Source organism: Dysidea avara, chromosome 5 (assembly GCF_963678975.1).
Source record: "Dysidea avara chromosome 5, odDysAvar1.4, whole genome shotgun sequence".
Classification (NCBI taxonomy): domain Eukaryota; kingdom Metazoa; phylum Porifera; class Demospongiae; order Dictyoceratida; family Dysideidae; genus Dysidea; species Dysidea avara.
Genome location: NC_089276.1, coordinates 37,104,182 through 37,124,310, shown reverse-complemented (window position 1 = coordinate 37,124,310; position 20,129 = coordinate 37,104,182).

Genomic DNA, 20,129 nt, shown 5'->3' with positions numbered 1-20,129 from the left:
GAAGTTGTAAGGTTTGAAACACTGGATAAATTTTATTCTCCTGTTGTGGATTTGAAAGTGGCACTACAGCAGTATCTGTAGATTGCAGTGTGGATTATATCATCCCAGCTGTACCCCAACATGCCTTATGTATCTGCCCATGCTTACCAGAACTGTGGCTCTTGGAATTTACAAGTACAACATAAATGATTACCCCATAGCTTGCACATAATTGTATTCAAAGTAAAAGCACTTGATTGAGCTGGGGAATGGCAGGGTATTGGTGGCTTCTTCAATTGAACTGGTAGCTGTTATTAAGTTGCTGTTGTTAGCTGAACTGCTGTCAGCTATTTTGAGCAATTTTTTTTACTGCAGCTTCAAACATTAAAATAGCTCTTCTAACAGCTTCTTGTGTTCGTTAAAAGCTCCTGTAATATGTGTTCATACATTCCCATTAAGAGTAGATTTCTACTTCCTAGAGACGTGTGCCAGCCACTAGGAACGTTATGCCATCTTGAAATGTCACTGACCAGCTGAAACATGGGGCTAAGGTATGGACAGCCTTGGATAGTTTCCCAAATGATTTCTATGTACTAGATGATTTCGATGTAATTATTTTCAGTGGTACAGGTGGTCTTGAGAGCCCAATATTAAAGAGCTTGAGATACATACGTACCATATGACCTACTCTGCCACTTTCTGTTCATATAACAATTGCCTTCCCACCACCACCCATGGTGATGTGCTTGTGTTACAGGTACCGTCGTCAAAAGGTGCTGGTCATACCAGTGCTAGCTTGCTATGACTTAAATACTGTGTTTGGCTCCATTCATGGTGAAAATGTCAAACTTGTAGCTTTCAATCTTCCCAAGCTATGCTGGATTGAAATGTTCACAATTGCATATCTCACAGTCTATTGATGTGTATAGATTGACAGTTTTCTATACTGTCACAGGGCTGTAATTAGTATTTCTCAAGAGGGGGTCTACTTTGACATGATATGTGATCACAGTAGCAGGCGTCTGAGGCCTCCAGGTGTTGACAACAAACACCTTGATATTTCATCTTTCCTCTCAACTGGCCTCACATTGAATGTACTCACTACTGATATGAGCTAGTATGTGTGTGCGCGCATGTATGTGTGTGTGAGCGTGTGCATGTGTGTGAGTGCGTGAGCATGTATGTATGTGTGTGTTTGTATGTGTGTGACTCTCAAAAGGTATTATATCACTTGAAATCTGACACATTTGGATTAATAATATTGTTATATATACATTAGGTAAAAGAGGAAAGTCACATAATCATTACAGTTCTCCCTTCATAATGCTTGGTAGCATTAATATTATGCATGCAGCTGCATAGCTCATACAGTAGTCCTCTTCTCAATAAAATGCTGTTATATAATATAAGCTTTTGTCATACTATAGTGGCATGCAAAAATGGCAAAATTACTTTATGCTGTAGGTCATATGTGACTTCCAACTATTACATGTATTTTGTTTATTGCTGCTGAACTGATATGCAAAGTTGTGGCTGTGATCTTAGCTTTGGTAGTGACTCTTAGGCAGTTTTGTTACTGCATGTACATGCTGGTAAGTACATCAAGACACACGGTAGGCCCAAGAAGCCGGCATGCAACATTATGAGTATAATGACAGGAAGAAAGAAAATGCGGTTTTCACGCATTTGTAGCTCTGTGCTGTCTTTATGAAATGAAACAATTTTTGTTGTGGACATGCCCACCAACGTCAGTACTCCACATTCCAATGTCAGTACTCCACATTCCAAATTTCAGCAAAATCGCTTCAAGAATTCCAGAGATATTTGACTTCAAAATTTGGCTTAGTTTCTTCTTATTTTCTTCCTTTTTACGCACACTTACAAAAACTGCCATAAAACGCAAATGTAATATCTGATTGCCTTGAAATTTGGCACACAGAAGGAGGTGTAAAGCAACGTTGAAACCATGTCACTACTGCTGACCCGGATGACCCACTGATCCGGATAGCAATCCGGGTCAGACCCGGATTTGACCCGGATGTGACCCGGATTAATTAAAGCCGAGACGTGTTTCGGGTAGTCTCGGGCGAGTGAACGAGTCTACATTTTGAGCGTTCGACTCGTGTTGAGCAACTTCAGCCTAGCTATAGGATGAAGACCAAAAAAAAAAAGTCTTCACCTACTGACAATAGCTACCCCTCACCATAGATACGCTCAGTTTCGTGCTACATACTGCACTTACTAACAAATAGGCGTGGCTGAACATATGTTGGTAATGTGATAAGTGGGCGTGGCTCACGAAAGAGCTACGCGATAGCGTTTATAAGTTCCACGTCGTCAAACGAACAATTTCGTTTCTCACGTGATCCAATCCGGGTCAGACTCGGATAAATTGTAAACTGGGTCAGACCCGGATGACCCGGAGAAAGTGTGACCCGGATGACCCGACCCGGTTTCAACGCTAGTGTAAAGGCGCATCTTGGTACCAAGTTTGGCTGAAATACGATAAATAGTAAAGGAGTTAATAGCAATTATTCACGAAAAATAACACTAATATGTTGTCTTGCCTACAGGGTAAACTGCGCATGGGATAATCAGTGCATGAATAGGTTAACTATTGAACCTAAAACCTTTTCTGGTTTGAAAGAAACCAAGCTAAAAACCACAAAAATACAACAAAAACACCAACGGCATGCAACAATTATGCAATTGAGACTAGCTAATTAAAAAATGCAGCGGATAATCATCTGGCAGCCGGACATTATTTCTGTTCGATATCCGTCCGGCAGTGTCACCCATAACTCGAGTATCATGAAGGTAAGTTTTTGGGTGAGTTCGAGGCGAGCTAGGGTTGGCCCGGCTTTCACCGGGATGCTCGTTTCACTTGCTCCAACCCTGGCTCGCTTTGAATTCACCCAAAAATTTACCTTCATACAGATAGTGAAAGTCATTATTATACTTAACAGGCGTCAGGTTAGCATTAGGGTTAGGGTTGGGTTCAGCTTTGGTTTCTTCTTCACTGGTATTTTAGGTTTCTTCTTGAATGACGTATATAAGGTAGAAACTAAGGAGGTAGGTAACTGAGAGCCAGGTAGCTCAGTGGTTACGATCCTGGGTTCATAAACTGGAGGTACCAGGTTTGATTCCCTCAGGATTTAGGTTTTTTTTCCATTTGGGACTCTTTTTTGTCTAAGTTTTTGTTTTATTCACGTGACTGCCGGATGGATATCCACTGTGAATAAAAAATAACTACTTGCCACAGCTGCCAGAAAAACCACTTGGAGTAATGCTTTGAAAATTGCTGTACAGATGGAGTAATCATCTTAGAAAGGCCCTTCAATAGTGTAGAAGAATCAGACTTAAAGCCACAGAGATATAACACAAAATCCAACTTAGTGTAGCAAGTGCGAGATCGATATGCTCTGATAGAGCAGTCATCCTAATTCCTAATAAAGTAGTCATCCTGAAAAGAGATCAGCTAGAAACAAGTAACCCCATAGAGAGATCAGCTAGAAACGATCAGCTAGAAACAAGTCACCCTGTAGAGATATCAGCTAGATACAAGTTACCCTATAGAGATCAGCTACAAACAAATCACCCAGTAGAAATATGTACTGGAAACAAATCACCATGTAGAGAGATCAGTTAGGAACAAGTCACCCATTAGAGAATTCAGCTAGAAACAAGTCACCCTATAGAGAGATCAGCTACAAACAAATCACCCTGTAGAAACATGTGCTGGAAACAAATCACCATGTAGAGAGTTTGGCTAGAAACAGGTCACCCTGAAAACAGTTCAACTACAAACAATGATAGTTTCAGCTACAATTCAGTTATGTAAGAAGTCACCTTATTACTTATGTGATAATCATTCAGTGTTAAATATACAAATATTTAATCAGACAAAATGCTATGCACACTATTGCTTCTTTTGTTCCACAATTCCTGCAGTAAAGAAAAGAAAGTTAAAAGGAAGCACCAAAGCCAGTTTATGGCCGGCTTTGTGGCTTGCAATACAAAAAAGTGATATCTACACCAAAACAGCCAAGCTGTAAAAAAAGAGTGTGGCCCCCAAAAAGGCCAGGGAGAAAAAAGATGGGAAATCAAAGGTGGCGGCCAAGAAATGGCTGTGATGGTAGGTTAATGACAAAAATTTTAATTACAACAATTCAGGTGAATTTGGTGCCAAATCCTAGTGAAATTTGGAGGAGGCAACACAAATTCACCTGAATTGTTGTAATTAAAATTTTTGCCATTAACCTACCATCACAGCCATTTCTTGGCCGCCACCTTTGATTTCACATCTTTTGCTCCCTGGCCTTTTTGGAGACCACTCTTTTTTTACAACTTGGCTGTTTTGGTTTAGATAATATATATGCTTATTCTCAAAGCTGAGACCACACAGCATAATATGTTTGATTGTTCTCTATTAGAACATATCAATCTTTCAAGTGCTTAGCCTTACTCAAGAGAGTATGTCAGTGCCTCTCGTTTCTGCAAATGAACGTTCCCTCATCTGCCAGTTTGTCAAATGCTGCTTTTAAAAATTGACCAAGCTATATAGAAAGGGTTTTGTCCGAATGCCTTGAACCCCCCACCCCAAAACATGGCTCTGTGGCTGTGTCTGGACTTTGCTAAGTCTGTCTACCGTACGGTGAATTATTTTCGAGGATTTTGCGGATAATTTGTAAACCACGACAATAAATATCATCGAAATTTTCTTCTGTTCAAACCTCGGTTAAAACTGCAGTGGCACCGAAATTTTGTTTTTTGTTGTGTAGGTTGTGGTGAAGTGGTCTGCCCTTGCCACCACCCCTAGCACCAGTTGGCATGTGCTGGACAACCATTAGAAGAAGATACAACAGGTTGGACTCAGTAGACTCTGTGCCCATCGGCGGTGGTGAAATGGCTTTGTGAAAATGCTTCAAGTGAAAGGTCAAGACTCCTTTTCCATCACCGAAGGTAGCCACTGCTCAATTGCAATGTTGACCATCTCGTGTGATTGTTTTTCCACGTCCTTTAATTAGCAAGTTAAAAAATTTGCCAGTTTTATAAATCACTTTCTGATCACTGCATTATTGGCACTTGTTAATGATAGTACTGCTTATAGGGATCCATACCTAGGCATAGCTAACTGAAACTACTGTATAGTAATTATACAACCAAATACTAAAGATAATATGAAATGCGGTTAAAATTATGTCATAAATAAATGAATAAATAAATAATTAATGTTCTCGAAAACTACGAGGTCTAGAGACATTAACTAACCGGGGATAGATTCGCCTGCGAACGAAGGCACAACCGTATAAGTGTTGCATCCGTTCGTGCTGATGACTTGACCATATGTGTAATTCTATATAATGCCCAGTACCACATCCTTGCTTAATTACAGATTGTGGCAAGGAGAAGATTAGCGAATGTCCATGGAGTGACTGCAGGAGAGCCAGTGGCCACTTTACACGTAAGCAAGAAGATTACAAGTAAAAAAACTTTGTAAGCCTCAAGTCTCCATGCCAGCTGCCAGTAGATCCATTCACATGAAATATATAATTTAAACAATACAAGAAAACATTAAAACACATGCCACGCTCTTTACGATACAGTTACAGATAAAATACAAGTAAACAATCTTGTCTTGTGCAGCTGGTATGGTGAACTTCCTTTGTGTTGGTGTCAGGCAATTCAATACGTGCTTAATCGTTTTTGCCTTCACCTGGCTTAGCTACTAGGCTCTGGCTGACTTGGCTGTCTTCCTTTATCTGGTTCATCTGGTTTGTACAGTATTGTGTAGCTAACTCCTGCAAGTTGTGTATGTATAATTATAGTGTGTCTCCTGTCACTGTGCCATTGCTACACTACTGATGGACCTCTAGTTGATGTTGATATATTAGCTAATAATTTTTTTATCTGGTGATGTTGCCTATAATGTATTGTTGCGTACAATACTGCAATAATGTATAGTTCTCTCCTGTGTACACATCACTGTGCCATTACCACACCAATAATGTACTGGCACTTAGCTACTGGTGGCCTTTAGTTACGATGCCACTATTGTGTTGTATCTGTCACTACTGTGACATATTGAGTTGATTTGGGGACTGTGCCTTCACCACCTAATACCCTCACCAGGGGGCTGTCACGTTGGTGTATGTACTTGGTTGTATGTGACGCAGTCCTAGTAATAATAATAATAATTTCAGTTAGCAGCTTGTAAATGTGGTGCCCTCGGATCACTGATGATTAGCTAGCTACTAAAATTGATCACACATCTCGAGAAAGTGTTTGGCATGCGCTACATGCATTGATCAAACAGTTTTTAAATTTCGCTGTTTGCCTGTAACCTAAAAATTTTTCCACTAAATTTTATATCCTCATAAATAATTTGCCCTATACTGTGTACCAAAACAACTAAACTGTGAAATAGGGTGTGACCTCCAAAAAAGCCTGGGTGAAAAATATCTAATCCAAAACAGCCAAGCTGTAAAAAAAGTGTGTGGCCCTCAAAAAGGCTATGGTGAAAAAGATGTGAAATCCAAGGTGGCGGCCAAGAAATGGTTGTAATGGTAGGTTAATGGCAAAAATTTTAATTATGACAATTCAGGTGAATTTGCGTTGCCTCGTCCACTAGGATTCGGCACCAAATTCACCTGAATTGTTGTAATTAAAATTTTTGCCATTAACCTACCATCACAGCTATTTCTTGGCCGCCACTTTGGATTTCACATCTTTTTTCACCATAGCCTTTTTGAGGGCCGCACACTTTTTTTACAGCTTGGCTGTTTTGGATTAGATTTCACTTCTTTTTGTATTTGTATACCCCAAACTATGGCCGGCTTTGGGGCTTTTTTAACCTATCGTTTTTTCTTTACCACAGGAAAAAGAAAAGATGAAGCAGATGTTAAGTACTTTAAATATTTCTGAATTTATCAGTAAATGTACAAGTTATATGCCAAGAAACTACAAAGCGCACGCCCAATTAAAAGACGCGCGGCCACTACTGTGAGTTATTTACGTGTAGGGCCGGTTTCACAATATTAGTCCTAGATTACGCAACATCTCTCAATAGATTTGTATTGCGTTACGTGATAAAAAATCTTTAGGAGTCGTCATCATCATCATCATAGTTTTCTTGCGACCTCGCTAAAATAAAAAAGTAACCATCGCAAAATAAAAAATAGGTGTATTTCACTTTATTTCTCTATCTTATGTTACAACTACTGTCACGTTATACCAGTCAACATAGTCGTGTTTGTATAGTCCATCTAGCACTGACATTATCCAATCCTGGTTTGCCTATACGCGTATTTTCTTCAATCAAACCTCTAATCCCTACAATAACTTTTAAAGGCACGACGTGGACACAAACTCTAATGTCTGATAAACAAGTTGTGACAACGTCCTGAACCGTAAGTTCCCTAGAGATGGCGTTTTAAGCAGAAATCTTTTTTAATTTAATTTAGTGCCACACCCCATGCGAGCGTTTATAAATCGCCAGTTGTCTTATGGTGTGAAGAACAAAATCACTAGCGAAGGTGCTTTAAGCATACTCTTCAATTCTCTATTTACATGTAATTTTTAATAGATTAACCACAAAGGCCGATAAGGTGAATACAAAAGGTAACAAGCCTTTAGGGGTTACCACCTCTATGTAGTGTTTACCATGTAGCTTGTGTTGTGGCTTTCATTAAGTATTATGCACACACAAATGGTGCAACAAAATTTTGTAATGGATTGCACGAATGTGGTTGGTGGTGTTGTGGCTCGAATGTGGTTCGTGGTTTGCCAGTGACCATGTATGAGTTGGGGTTGTTACACCCAACTTACACAATATTCAAATTTCATGATGGCCATGAAAATTTCTTGCCATATGGTAAACATACAACAATGTGTAACAACGTTAATCAACATCACATCAAGACTTGACTAAAAATAGTTCCAACAATAGTGATGATTTCTTGTATGTCAGCATGACGATACTGAGACCTGTAAAAGAATAAGCAGGCACTGAAGTTAACCTTAAATTAAACACTCATGTAACTGACATTTGGTCGCAACACCAAAAACACTTGTTTCGATATCTGATGACACAATCCAGCAGGCACTGAATTAAAAGAGAATGTATAAAAAATCAATATGCCGGGCTGTATCAATAATAGCATGGATAATCAAAATGAACAAAAATTATATCCCAGGCTAAGTGAATGAATAACATAACTGTTGGGTAAGCATGTCAAACCTGAACATTAGGACATTAGTCAAACAAAAGTACGCTATCACAACTTGGTCATAATACAATGTTTGTACCACTGGACTTCACACTGGTTGCCCAAAAATTGTGCCATTCCGGGACAACAGCATAATATTATGAAACAAATAGTTACTGCAACACAGAAGGCTTACTGTTGTACTGTCTACACTGATATACCATAATTTAAAAACATAACAGGTATCTAGGCATTAAATACAATACACTTAACATCTGGGTACTAGGAAAAAATCACTAACATCACAACATGTAAACTGACCTAGAAATTAACACCCTTGATGCCACTACAGTCTACACTGGATATTTGTTTGAACCCATCAACACTATACCCGATACATCTGAGTAGACTGACCTGCAAATTCACATCACTAGTATACAGTGATAATTGATAACTACAAAAACAACAATTGCAATAATACAATTCTTCTGTACGTCAACTGACCTGAAATTCATGACACTCGATACCGAGACCTGTAAAAGAATAAGCAGGCACTGAAGTCAACCTTGCAAACTGACCTGGAACATCGGTCGCAACACCAAAGACACCTGTTTCGATATCTGACGAAGCAATCCAGCAGGCACTGAATTAAAAAGAGAATGTGCAAAAAATCAATATGCCAGGCTGTACCAATAAAGGATGGATAATCAAAATGAACTAAAAAATATATCCCATATGCAGGTTAAGTGAGTAACATAACTGTTGGGTAATCATGTAAACCAGAACATTAGGTCATTGGTCAAACAAAAATACGCTACCACAAACTGGTCACTGATAATTGATAACTACAAAAACAACAATTGCAATAATACAATTCTTCTGTACGTCAACTGACCTGAAATTCATGACACTCGATACCGAGACCTGTAAAAGAATAAGCAGGCACTGAAGTCAACCTTAAATTAAACACACATGCAAACTGACCTGGAACATCGGTCGCAACACCAAAGACACCTGTTTTGATATCTGACGAAACAATCCAGCAGACACTGAATTAAAAATAGAATGTGCAAAAAATCAATATGCCAGGCTGTACCAATAAAGGATGGATAATCAAAATGAACTAAAAAATATATATCCCATATGCAGGTTAAGTGAGTAACATAACTGTTGGGTAAGCATGTAAACCAGAACATTAGGTCATTGGTCAAACAAAAGTACGCTATCACAAACTGGTCACTGATAATTGATAACTACAAAAAGAACAATTGCAATAATACAATTCCTCTGAACGTTAACTGACCTGAAATTCATGACACCTGTATCTTTGTTCTTGCATGGTCTCAACTTACATATGTACCATGATCACATTCAACTGCTAGTGGATAAACCAGTATGACCAGATAGCCTGCAAAAACCAACAAGCAGGTGTTAAATACAATACACCTAAAGCCTGGAATATGAAAAATATTATATAAGCATTATTCCACACTGATATAGTAATAGATTATAGGACGTTGTGGAACTTGCCTAAACGTGTAAACTTGAACAAGAGGACAACTGCATAATCTGGACACTTGGAATTGTCCAATACCTGATGAACAAGTTAGTACTAATGACATTCACTTCAACATGTTATCCCAGCTGGGTGAATCTCTTGTAACTGAGTAAAAAGGTGTTTATTTTCCACCTGCAACCAAAGTTCTTCATTTCGATCTGTGGTTGAGTGTACATAAACTGACCAGGAAAATCAGTATGCCATAGCCGGGGTATGGAAATGGTTCCTTTCCTTCTGTTGTGACATTACTTACAGCTGACTGGTAAATGATCATCGATGTCCCCGTGGACCCCAACAATGAGTATATCAATAACTTCACAAGTTGGAATGAATTTCCTTTCAACATGTGGTGGAATGAATTTCCTTTCAGCATCTGGTGGACAGGTCCATAAACCCTATCGCACAAACACGGTGAATCAGTGTGTGGCGATGTGACACGTTACACAAACTTCACTCCTCGTTTCGTTAGCATTCAAGACCGGCATATATCATAGAGTACCTCGATTACTTCACAAGTTGGAATGAATTTCCTTTCAACATGTGGTGGAATGAATTTCCTTTCAGCATCTGGTGGACAGGTCCATAAACCCTATCGCACAAACACGGTGAATCAGTGTGTGGCGATGTGACACGTTACACAAACTTCACTCCTCGTTTCGTTAGCATTCAAGACCGGCAAATATCATAGAGTACCTCGATCAGTATTCTTGACTCTTACTTCTTCAAGCGTTGCTCAAGCGATGTAGTTTCTCACGAGGGGCTCGAGTTTCTCATTAAAGTCGAGCCGATTAAAGTACGCCTCACCATCTAGTTACATTCTTAAACCATTCAATTTAAAACCACGTATCACGAGTGTCCGCTTAAGGTAATTAGGGACTTTCCACGAGATTTCCCCTAAATAGATCACGTGTTAGTTGTCAATCCGGTGGATTCTGGTGGTATACATAGTTCAACAATGCGGTAAGTGTACATATGCTGTCGATAATTGTTTGTGCACTGCTAAACTAAGTTATTTTTGTGTGGTAAGTATGCTTGAGGAAGGGTCTGGGGGACGACACTAATGTTTTGACAGCAGTTGATGATGGCCAGGCAAAGAACTGCGAGAAGAACTACTGTGATAGTGTGATAGTAGGGAAAAATTCCCACCCCTATAGCTCTGCCTAGGGGCATTATCTACAGCTACTGTATTATGTTGCCGATATGTACATCCGGGCCAAGAATAAAGGTGAAAGTGGTAGTAAGGCTCAATCCTATTATTGTCTATCACTGACAAAAATGAGTGATATCCACCCCAAAAACACCTTCGCTGTAAAAAAGGCGTGCCCAAGAAACTACAAGTACCTGGAACCCAATGTAAAAAAACAAAAAGAAAACAGCTCAGCTGAAGTGAAAAGTAACTGGTAACTTAAAGAGCTGATATCTGAAGCGGCCAAGAATACAATTACTAAAGTTTAATCTATGCAAGAACACCTTGGCTATAAAACAGGTGTGTACATGAAAGTAACTGGCAACTGAAATGGCTGATATCTGAAGCGGCCAAGAATGAATGGTCATATACAACTAATTCAAAAATTTAACACTGAACCTTTATAATTCAGCTGTGTTCTATATTCACTCTTGCTGCATCGTAAAGTAATTTCTTTTAACTCTAATTGGCTGGTAATTTGGCCGCCTTTTTTGCTCTATTATACTGACTATTAAAAAAGGCGGCCAAATTACCAGCCAATTAGAGTTAAAAGAAATTACTTTACGATGCAGCAAGAGTGAATATAGAACACAGCTGAATTATAAAGGTTCAGTGTTAAATTTTTGAATTAGTTGTATATGACCATTCATTCTTGGCCGCTTCAGATATCAGCCATTTCAGTTGCCAGTTACTTTCATGTACACACCTGTTTTATAGCCAAGGTGTTCTTGCATAGATTAAACTTTAGTAATTGTATTCTTGGCCGCTTCAGATATCAGCTCTTTAAGTTACCAGTTACTTTTCACTTCAGCTGAGCTGTTTTCTTTTTGTTTTTTTTACATTGGGTTCCAGGTACTTGTAGTTTCTTGGGCGCACCTTTTTTACAGCGAAGATGTTTTTGGGGTGGATATATAATACATATATTTATTACAGAACTCTCTGCATGGTTTTTTTTGTAACTTAACACTCTACAAGGTGACTTCTTCTAGCTGATCTCTCAACAGGGTGATTTGCTTGTAGCTGAATTATCTACAAGGTGACTTCTTCTAGCTGATCTCTCTACAGGGTGAATTGTTTGCAGCTGAACTATCTACAAGGTAACTGGTAACTATTCTTCTAGCTGGTCTCTCTACAGGGTTAGCTGAAATATCTATAAGGCAGTGGCGTAGCTACCATTGAGGCAACCAAGGCAGCTGCCTCAGTAAAAATGCACAACAGGCTGAGCAGACCTGAGTATTGGCACCCCGGATTTTCTATTCAAACATTACTAGACAGCATTACTGTATCATACATAATAGAATTTATGGCTGTATAATAAGCAGGGCCGGAGCCCACGATGACACTGTGTTAAACCACTTTTCTGCTACTTGAATTTGTAAAAAGATCGAGTTACTCTAATAGAGCAGTCAACGTAATAAACTCTAATAGAGCATTCAGTACAGATTACTGTTCTGATTACAGTGCTTGGTCTAAATCATTTACATTTATGTTAATTGTATTAAACTACTTTTCAAAAGTTCCAGTGAGTCAACTGCATGGCATTGCATTGAGCTAATTGATCATGTATATTATGCATTAGCAGCTACAATCAAAAAATTGCCTCCACGTGCCTTTTCATAGCATATATTTTCAAAATTTTCCTTGAGGAAGCATGCCCTCAGACTCCCTAGCTTGGCATGCTCAGCAAATGCAGCTGATAATCATGAGAGATAATCTCTGACTTGAATATCACATCAGATCAGTATAGTGCATGCGCATGACCATATGACCTCCGCAACTCCGTTGTGGCCAGACTAGCTACTCAAAATATCTCCAGAGTAAGTCAGTTTTTAGTGCCAGTTGAATGCAATTAAACTAGTCTAATAATTGAAGCATGCATGGTGTACTGTAGCATTAACTAAGCTGGAACATTGCAGTTGAGTCAGAAGCAGACCCTCTCAATTAGATCAATGTATAAACTTTGCCTCGGTAAAATTTTTTCCTGGTTACGCCACTGCAAGGTAACTTCTTCTAGTTGATCTCTCTACAGGGTGATTTGTTTGTAGCTGAATTCTGTACAGGTGATTTGTTTGCAGCTGAGCTCTTTACAGAATGGTTTCTTTTTAGCTGAACTCTCTACAAGATAACTTCTTCTAGCTGATCTTTCTACAGGGTGATTTGTTTGTAGCTGAATTTTCTACAGGGTAACTTGTTTGCAGCTGAACTCTCTACATGGTGGTTTCTTTGTAGCTGAAATCTCTACAAGGTGAATTCTTCTAGCTGATTTTTCTACAGGGTGATTTGTTTGTAGCTGAACTTTCTACAAGGAAACTTCTTCTAACTGATCTCTGTACAGAGTGAATTGTTTGTAGCTGAACTGTCTACAACGTAACTTCTTCTAGCTGATCTCTCTACAGGGTGATTTGTTTGTAGCTGAATTCTGTACAGGTGATTTGTTTGCAGCTGAACTCATTACAAAATGGTTTCTTTGTAGCTAAACTCTCTACAAGGTAACTTCTTCTAGCTGATCTTTCTACTGGGCGATTTGTTTGTAACTGAATTTTCTACAGGGTGATTTGTTTGCAGCTGAACTCTCTACATGGTGGTTTCTTTGTTGCTGAACTCTCTACAAGGTGAATTCTTCTACCTGATCTCTCTACAGGGTAATTTGTTTGTAACTGAGCTCTGTACAAGGTGCTTTTTTGTAGTTTATCTCACTGCAGGTTGATTTGTTTGTAGCTGAACTCACTAAAAGGTGATTTGCTTGTAGCTGAACTCCTTATATTGTGTCTAGTTTCTAGCTGATCTCTCTACAGGGTGATTTGTTTGTAGCTGATCTCTCTACAAGTTGATTTGTGTGTAGCTGATCTCTCTGCAGGTTGATTTATTTGTAGCCGATCTCTCTACAGGGTAATTTGTTTGTAGCTGAACTATCTATATGGTGATTTGTTTGTAGCTGATCTCTCTGCAGGTTGATTTGTTTCTAGCTGATCTCTCTACAAGTTGATTTGTTTATTGCTGATCGCTCTAAAGGTTGATTTGTAATGTTTGTAGCTGAACTCTCTGCAAAGTGTTTTGTTTGTAGTTGATCTCTCTACAAGGTGACTTTTTGTAGCTGACCTCTCTTCAGGGTGATTTATTTCTAGCTGATCTCTTTACAGGGTGATTTTTGCAGCTGACCTCTCTTCAGGGTGATTTGTTTCTAGCTGATCGCTCTACAGGTTGATTTGTTTGTAGCTGAACTCTCTACAGGGTGATTTGCTTGTAGCTGAACTCCTTACAATTGTGTCTAGTTTCTAGCTGATCTCTCTACAGGGTGATTTGTTTGTAGCTGATCTCTCTACAAGTTGATTTGTGTGTAGCTGATCTCTCTGCAGGTTGTTTTGTTTGTAGCCAATCTCTCTACAAGATAATTTGTTTGTAGCTGAACTGTCTATAAGGTGATTTGTTTGTAGCTGATCTCTCTGCAGGTTGCTCTGAACTCTCTACAGGGTGATTTGCTTGTAGCTGAGCTCCTTACAATTGTGTCTAGTTTCTAGCTGATCTCTCTACAGGGTGATTTGTTTGTAGCTGATCTCTCTACAAGTTGATTTGTGTGTAGCTGATCTCTCTGCAGGTTGATTTGTTTGTAGCCGATCTCTCTACAAGGTAATTTGTTTGTAGCTGAACTGTCTATAAGGTGATTTGTTTGTAGCTGATCTCTCTACAGGTTGATTTGTTTTAGCTGAACTCTCTACAGAGTGATTGCTTGTAGCTGAACTCCTTACGTTGTGTCTAGTTTCTAGCTGATGTCTCTACAGGGTGATTTTTTTGTAGCTGAACTCTCTACAGGGTGATTTGTTTCTAGCTTATCTCTCTACAGGTTGATTTGTGTGTAACTGATCTCTCTACAAGCTGGTTTGTTTGTAGCTGATCTCTCTGCAGGTTGATTTGTTTCTAGCTGATCTCTCTACAAGTTGATTTGTTTGTTGCTGATCGCTCTAAAGGTTGATTTGTTTATAGCTGAACTCTCTGCAAAGTGTTTTGTTTATAGCTGATCTCTCTACAGGGTAATTTGTATGTAGCTGAACTCTCTCCACAGTGACTTGTGTGTAGCTGAATTCTCTACATGGTGCATGACTTGTTTATAGCTGAACTCTCTTCAGTGTGACTTGTAATGTTCTGAATCTCTACAGTGATATATTTGTAGCTTAACTCTCCACAGGGTGACTTGCTTCTTGCTAAACTGTCTATAAGATTAACTGTTTGCAGTTGAACTCCCTACAGAATAACTTGTAGTTGTAATGTAATAGAATTCTATAATAGAGTAAATAAATTAGCCGAATGCTCTATTAGGGTGACTGTTCTATTAGAGTATCTCCATCTCGCATTTGCTACATGGATTTGGCTTTCGAATCATAACTCAGTGGTTTGTAATCCAATTCTTCTATACTACTGCAAGTACTTTCTATGAAGATTATTCCAGCTATACACCGATTTTCAGCTCATTGCTCTAAGCGGTTTGCCTAGTAGGCATAAAAACTAATACTTTTTTATTCCTAAAAATCGATCGCGTAATTGTGACACAGGTTGGGTTTGGTGTCATATCTCCATGGTCTATATCTCGATTCCTTTCATACCACCAAAAGGCACTCTTACAATGGTTACTCCATCTACATAGCAATTTTCAACTCATTCCATGAAGCGGTTTACCATGTAGGCGTGACAACAAATCGATCTTGTTTTACGCGAATAATCGGTCATAACTCCTGCACCGTTCATCGGATTTGCACCATATTTGATGCTATGATTCGCCTTTGGACTCCCTTTCTGTGTGCCAAATTTCAAAGCGATCGGAGTACGCGTTTGCGTCTTATAGCAATTTTTGTAAGTGTGCAAACACAAAGAAGAAAAAAAACAAAGAAAAAATCGAAATTTTGGCAGCTCGTATCTCGGAAATGGCTTGAGCGATTTCCTTCAAATATGGAATGTAGACTCCCCTGGCTGGCGGGCAACTCTGTAGCAAATTTGGTTCCAATCGGATAAGGGATCACCGAGATACAAAGGTGTGAAAATGACGTTTTCTTTCTTCCTGTAAAGATACTCACGGTGTGGCGCGCTGGCTTCTTGGGCCACACGACACTACTGTGTGTCTTGATGTGAAATTCAAGATGATGGCTAAGAAATGAATGGCTACGATGGTAGATTAATGGCAAAAATTTTACAATGACAATTCAGGTGAATTTGGTACCAAAAGCAGGGCAGGCACAAAATTCACCTGATTTGTTGTTATCAAACTTCTTGCCATTGACCTATCATCACAGCCATTTGTTGGCTGCTATCTTAAATTTCACATCTTTTTCACCCTTGCTTTTTGGGGGGCTGCACTTTTTTTCAGAGCTTGGCTGTTTAGTATAGATATCCTTTTTTTATTTATATCAAGACACACAGTAGTGTGTCGTGTGGCCGAAGAAGCCAGCACGCAACACCATGAAAATATTGACATGAAGAAAATGTGATTTTCACACATTTGCAGTTCCGTGATGTCTTTACAAAATGAAGCTGTGGACACACACTCCACCATCAGTAGTCCAGATATCAAATTTGATCAAAATTGCTTCAAGCCTTCTGGAGATATGAGACTTCAAAAATTGGCTTAGCTTTCCCTTCTTTTTGCATACTTACAAAAACTGCTATAAAATGAGAATGCTATATTCAATTGCCTTGAAATTTAGCACACAGAATAGGGGGAGAGAGAAAATATAAAGGCACATATTGGTACCAAGTTTGGCTGGAATACAAAGGAGTTATTGACGATTAGGCCAACAATTGTAAATGCCTTGTTTCTTGTCTTAGTCAGACAAAAAATACCATGTGGGTGGGCAGTTATTATTTATTATATTGTTAAAATATATTATTTAATATTAAGGATATTCAGGGACATAGCTAGGAATTTTAAACAGACGAGGCAGACCTTGAAATGCTTATGAATGATACATGCACTCTAGTGTGTAAGTATAATCAGCATGCATAGCATGCTCCAGCTAGGGGGGTCTGGGGGCATGCCCCCTAGGAAATTTTTGAAAAATAGTTGCAATATTGAATCTGGAGATAATTTTAGTCCTATTATTTGCAAAGAATGCACATATTATGGTATTGATTTATGTACGTAGCTAGTTCAGACCTTGTCTCCAGAACTGGAGCGTATATAGCCCAAACATGATGTCCAGGTAAGCCAATTACCTGTACACCTAGTCCAGTGAACAACCTGTGTGGATTCATACATGCACTCATCAAATTGTTGTTTTCAAGTGCATGGCATGGCTAGCTACAGTTATTAACTCTTATCTGTATGCATATAGAATAGCTCATCAGTCTGCAATCACTCCATACTATTCTCTAGCAACGATGCATGTATCGATTGTGGGACTGCAGCATCATGTGCCACACAAAAGGATACTTCCTATTCATAATGAGCAATACTACTGAACCAATAGATTTCTTGCACTGACTTGTACTTGTGTGAACCACAAAATCATCATGACACCAGTTCATCTATGTACTCAGTAGGGGCATTCATTCCCTGCAACACCCGCCAACTGTTTCACACCCTGCTGAGTGGTCTAACAAAGTATGGTCAGCAATTCTCTCACGTTATTCCCTTGACATTCCTTCGTCGTAGTTGTATCACAATAAATCCAGGACCTAATTATTCAGCATTAGACCTCTACCTGCTGAAATTAAGTAGCCAAACAGCTAGTCGTCTTGAGTATTTTCCACTTCACACGGTCTATATACAGGCAAACTCCAAACTATCATCACTTCGAACAAATTGGTACTATTCATTTTGGGCAGGAACAACTCTGTTTTTCAGATTTAAATATAGCAACTCATAATCTACGGAGCTAATATTAGAAGTCCGACTCTTAATTAAATGTGCAGTACTTATTTTTCATTAAATTACAACTAACCTTGACTCTAGCTCTCCTGAAATTAAGAGAAAAAAGCAATTTGGAGTTAATGGGCTCCCTTTAATATCAGAGATGTAGCTACAATGTAGGCAGGTGAAGTAAGCCTCACCGAATATTAGTGACTGAACTGAGAGCTACATTGAACTTTTAGATGCATTGATCATGAAAGCTTGCATTAACATAGATTATAATATGCTAATAATGCTATTTAGTTTAACTTATTGTATATAGTAAGAGTCCATCCAGGGGCAGCTTCATGGAGGGTTTCTGAGAAACTGATTAAGCAAGATTGATATACTCTAATAGAGCACTCACCCTAATACAACAGTCAAACAAATTTTTAATATAGTAGTTTTGATAAACTACTTAAATCGCTCTCACAATCAAGCTCAGATAGTCTAACTTTCCCAGGGGAGCATACCCTCAGACCCTCTGGATTGACGTGTTTTGCATGCTATACTACCATATACCAGTGCTTATGCTTCTTAAGCAGTGGTGTATCTACACCTGGGCATACCCGAGCATTTGCCAGCTCTCTTTGCCCGGGAATTAGCTTACCTTGCCTGGGCATCAGAAAATCTTCTGGCGTGGCAGCCACGCATGAAAACACACTGTTCACAATTTATTAACTACAATTCTATCCACTAGGGCACCATTGACTGTAGCGAACCGCAACGCTTGTAGCAAATTCTTACAAAGATTTTGATAAGATTCAAACCTCTAGAAGGTTAGATTTGAAGTGTTGCACTCTTTCCTGAGCAGCAAGAAAGGCATTTACATATAGAGCTGCTGGGTTTGCCATGCTTGTGGTGACACGTGCTAGCTGTAGTACTGTACTTACTAGCCTGACTCTGTACCATCAACTTCAACAGTACGAAGTTTTCGGATGTTTTACACATTAATAACAGATTGAGAATTGGATTAATGTTGATGTGCGCCTCAAGTTTACAAATGGCTACTTGAAGGATTCACTGCTAGTATTAGGCCGGATGCCATGCACTAAATAACATTAGAAACTCACATCATATTCCACCTATTCAATAACTTAGTCTTCATCCCAATGACGTGACCACACAATTGAACTCCCTGCCAGTATTTATATTCAGGTCACGTGACTATCAAATGCAATAATAAATTTGCATGCAGCTCTAAAATTACCATGCGGGCAGGTGACAGGAAACAAGGAATCTACTATTAGTGGCATTATTCATGAAAAATAACACCGATATGTTGTCACACCTACAGGGTAGCTAAACCGCCTACAGGAAGAAGCTGAAATCAGAACATGGATAAGTTAACTATTAAACCTCAAACCTGTTGTGGTTTGAAAGATATCGCGCTACATACCACGAAAATACAACAAAATGACCAACAGTGTGTAATGATTACGCGACCGAGATTAGCTAATAAAAAAGATTACTTGCCACACCTACCAGTAAAACCACTTAAGGGAGTGATTTTGAAAATCGGTGTACAGATGGACTAAGCATCTTAGAAAGGTCCTTCAATGGTGTAGAAGAATCAGACTTAAAGCCACAGTGTTATAACATGAAATTCATCTGTGTGAGATCAATATACTCTAATAGAGCAGTCATCGTAATAGAGCAGTCAGCTAAGAAAAAATTACTCTATTAAAGCATTCATCTATGTCTTGTAGAGAATTTAACACCGTAGAAAAACAAGTCTTTGGTTCAGCAGAAGCCGCACTAACAGAAGCTGAAGGTTGGGTGTTAATGGGTTTATCAACTCAAAAGTTCTTATGGTAACGGCCAGCAAAACACCACTCGACAGTATGTACATCCACTGATGGCTCTATATTACCATTGTCATAATGTAAACTACAGGAATCATCACAGTGATAAAAGGTGACATTAGCTCTGTACCAACCAGCAGGAGAGTCTGTAGAAGAATCAGGCCAAATAACATGAATAGGAATGCCAGGTGGAGGTAAACTGGTTGAATTGGGAGTAAATGACTGAGCAGAGTATCCACAATGTTCTGACTTTGAAAGGAAAACAAACTGTAGATTGATAGCTAGGTTCAAAAGGGGAGACAATGGATCACCCTGAAATACTCCCCTACAAATGTGGGATGTTGTAGTGTCCCAGTCACCTGTAGAAACATACAGTAGGCACAGAGACAAGAATAGCAACTAATAATTATATGAAACAAAAGCAGTTGGTAGATCCAAGCATCATAAAAAAAGGTACTGATGGCAAACTGAACAAAAAGCATTTTCAGGTCCAGGAAAGACATAACAATGGGCTTCT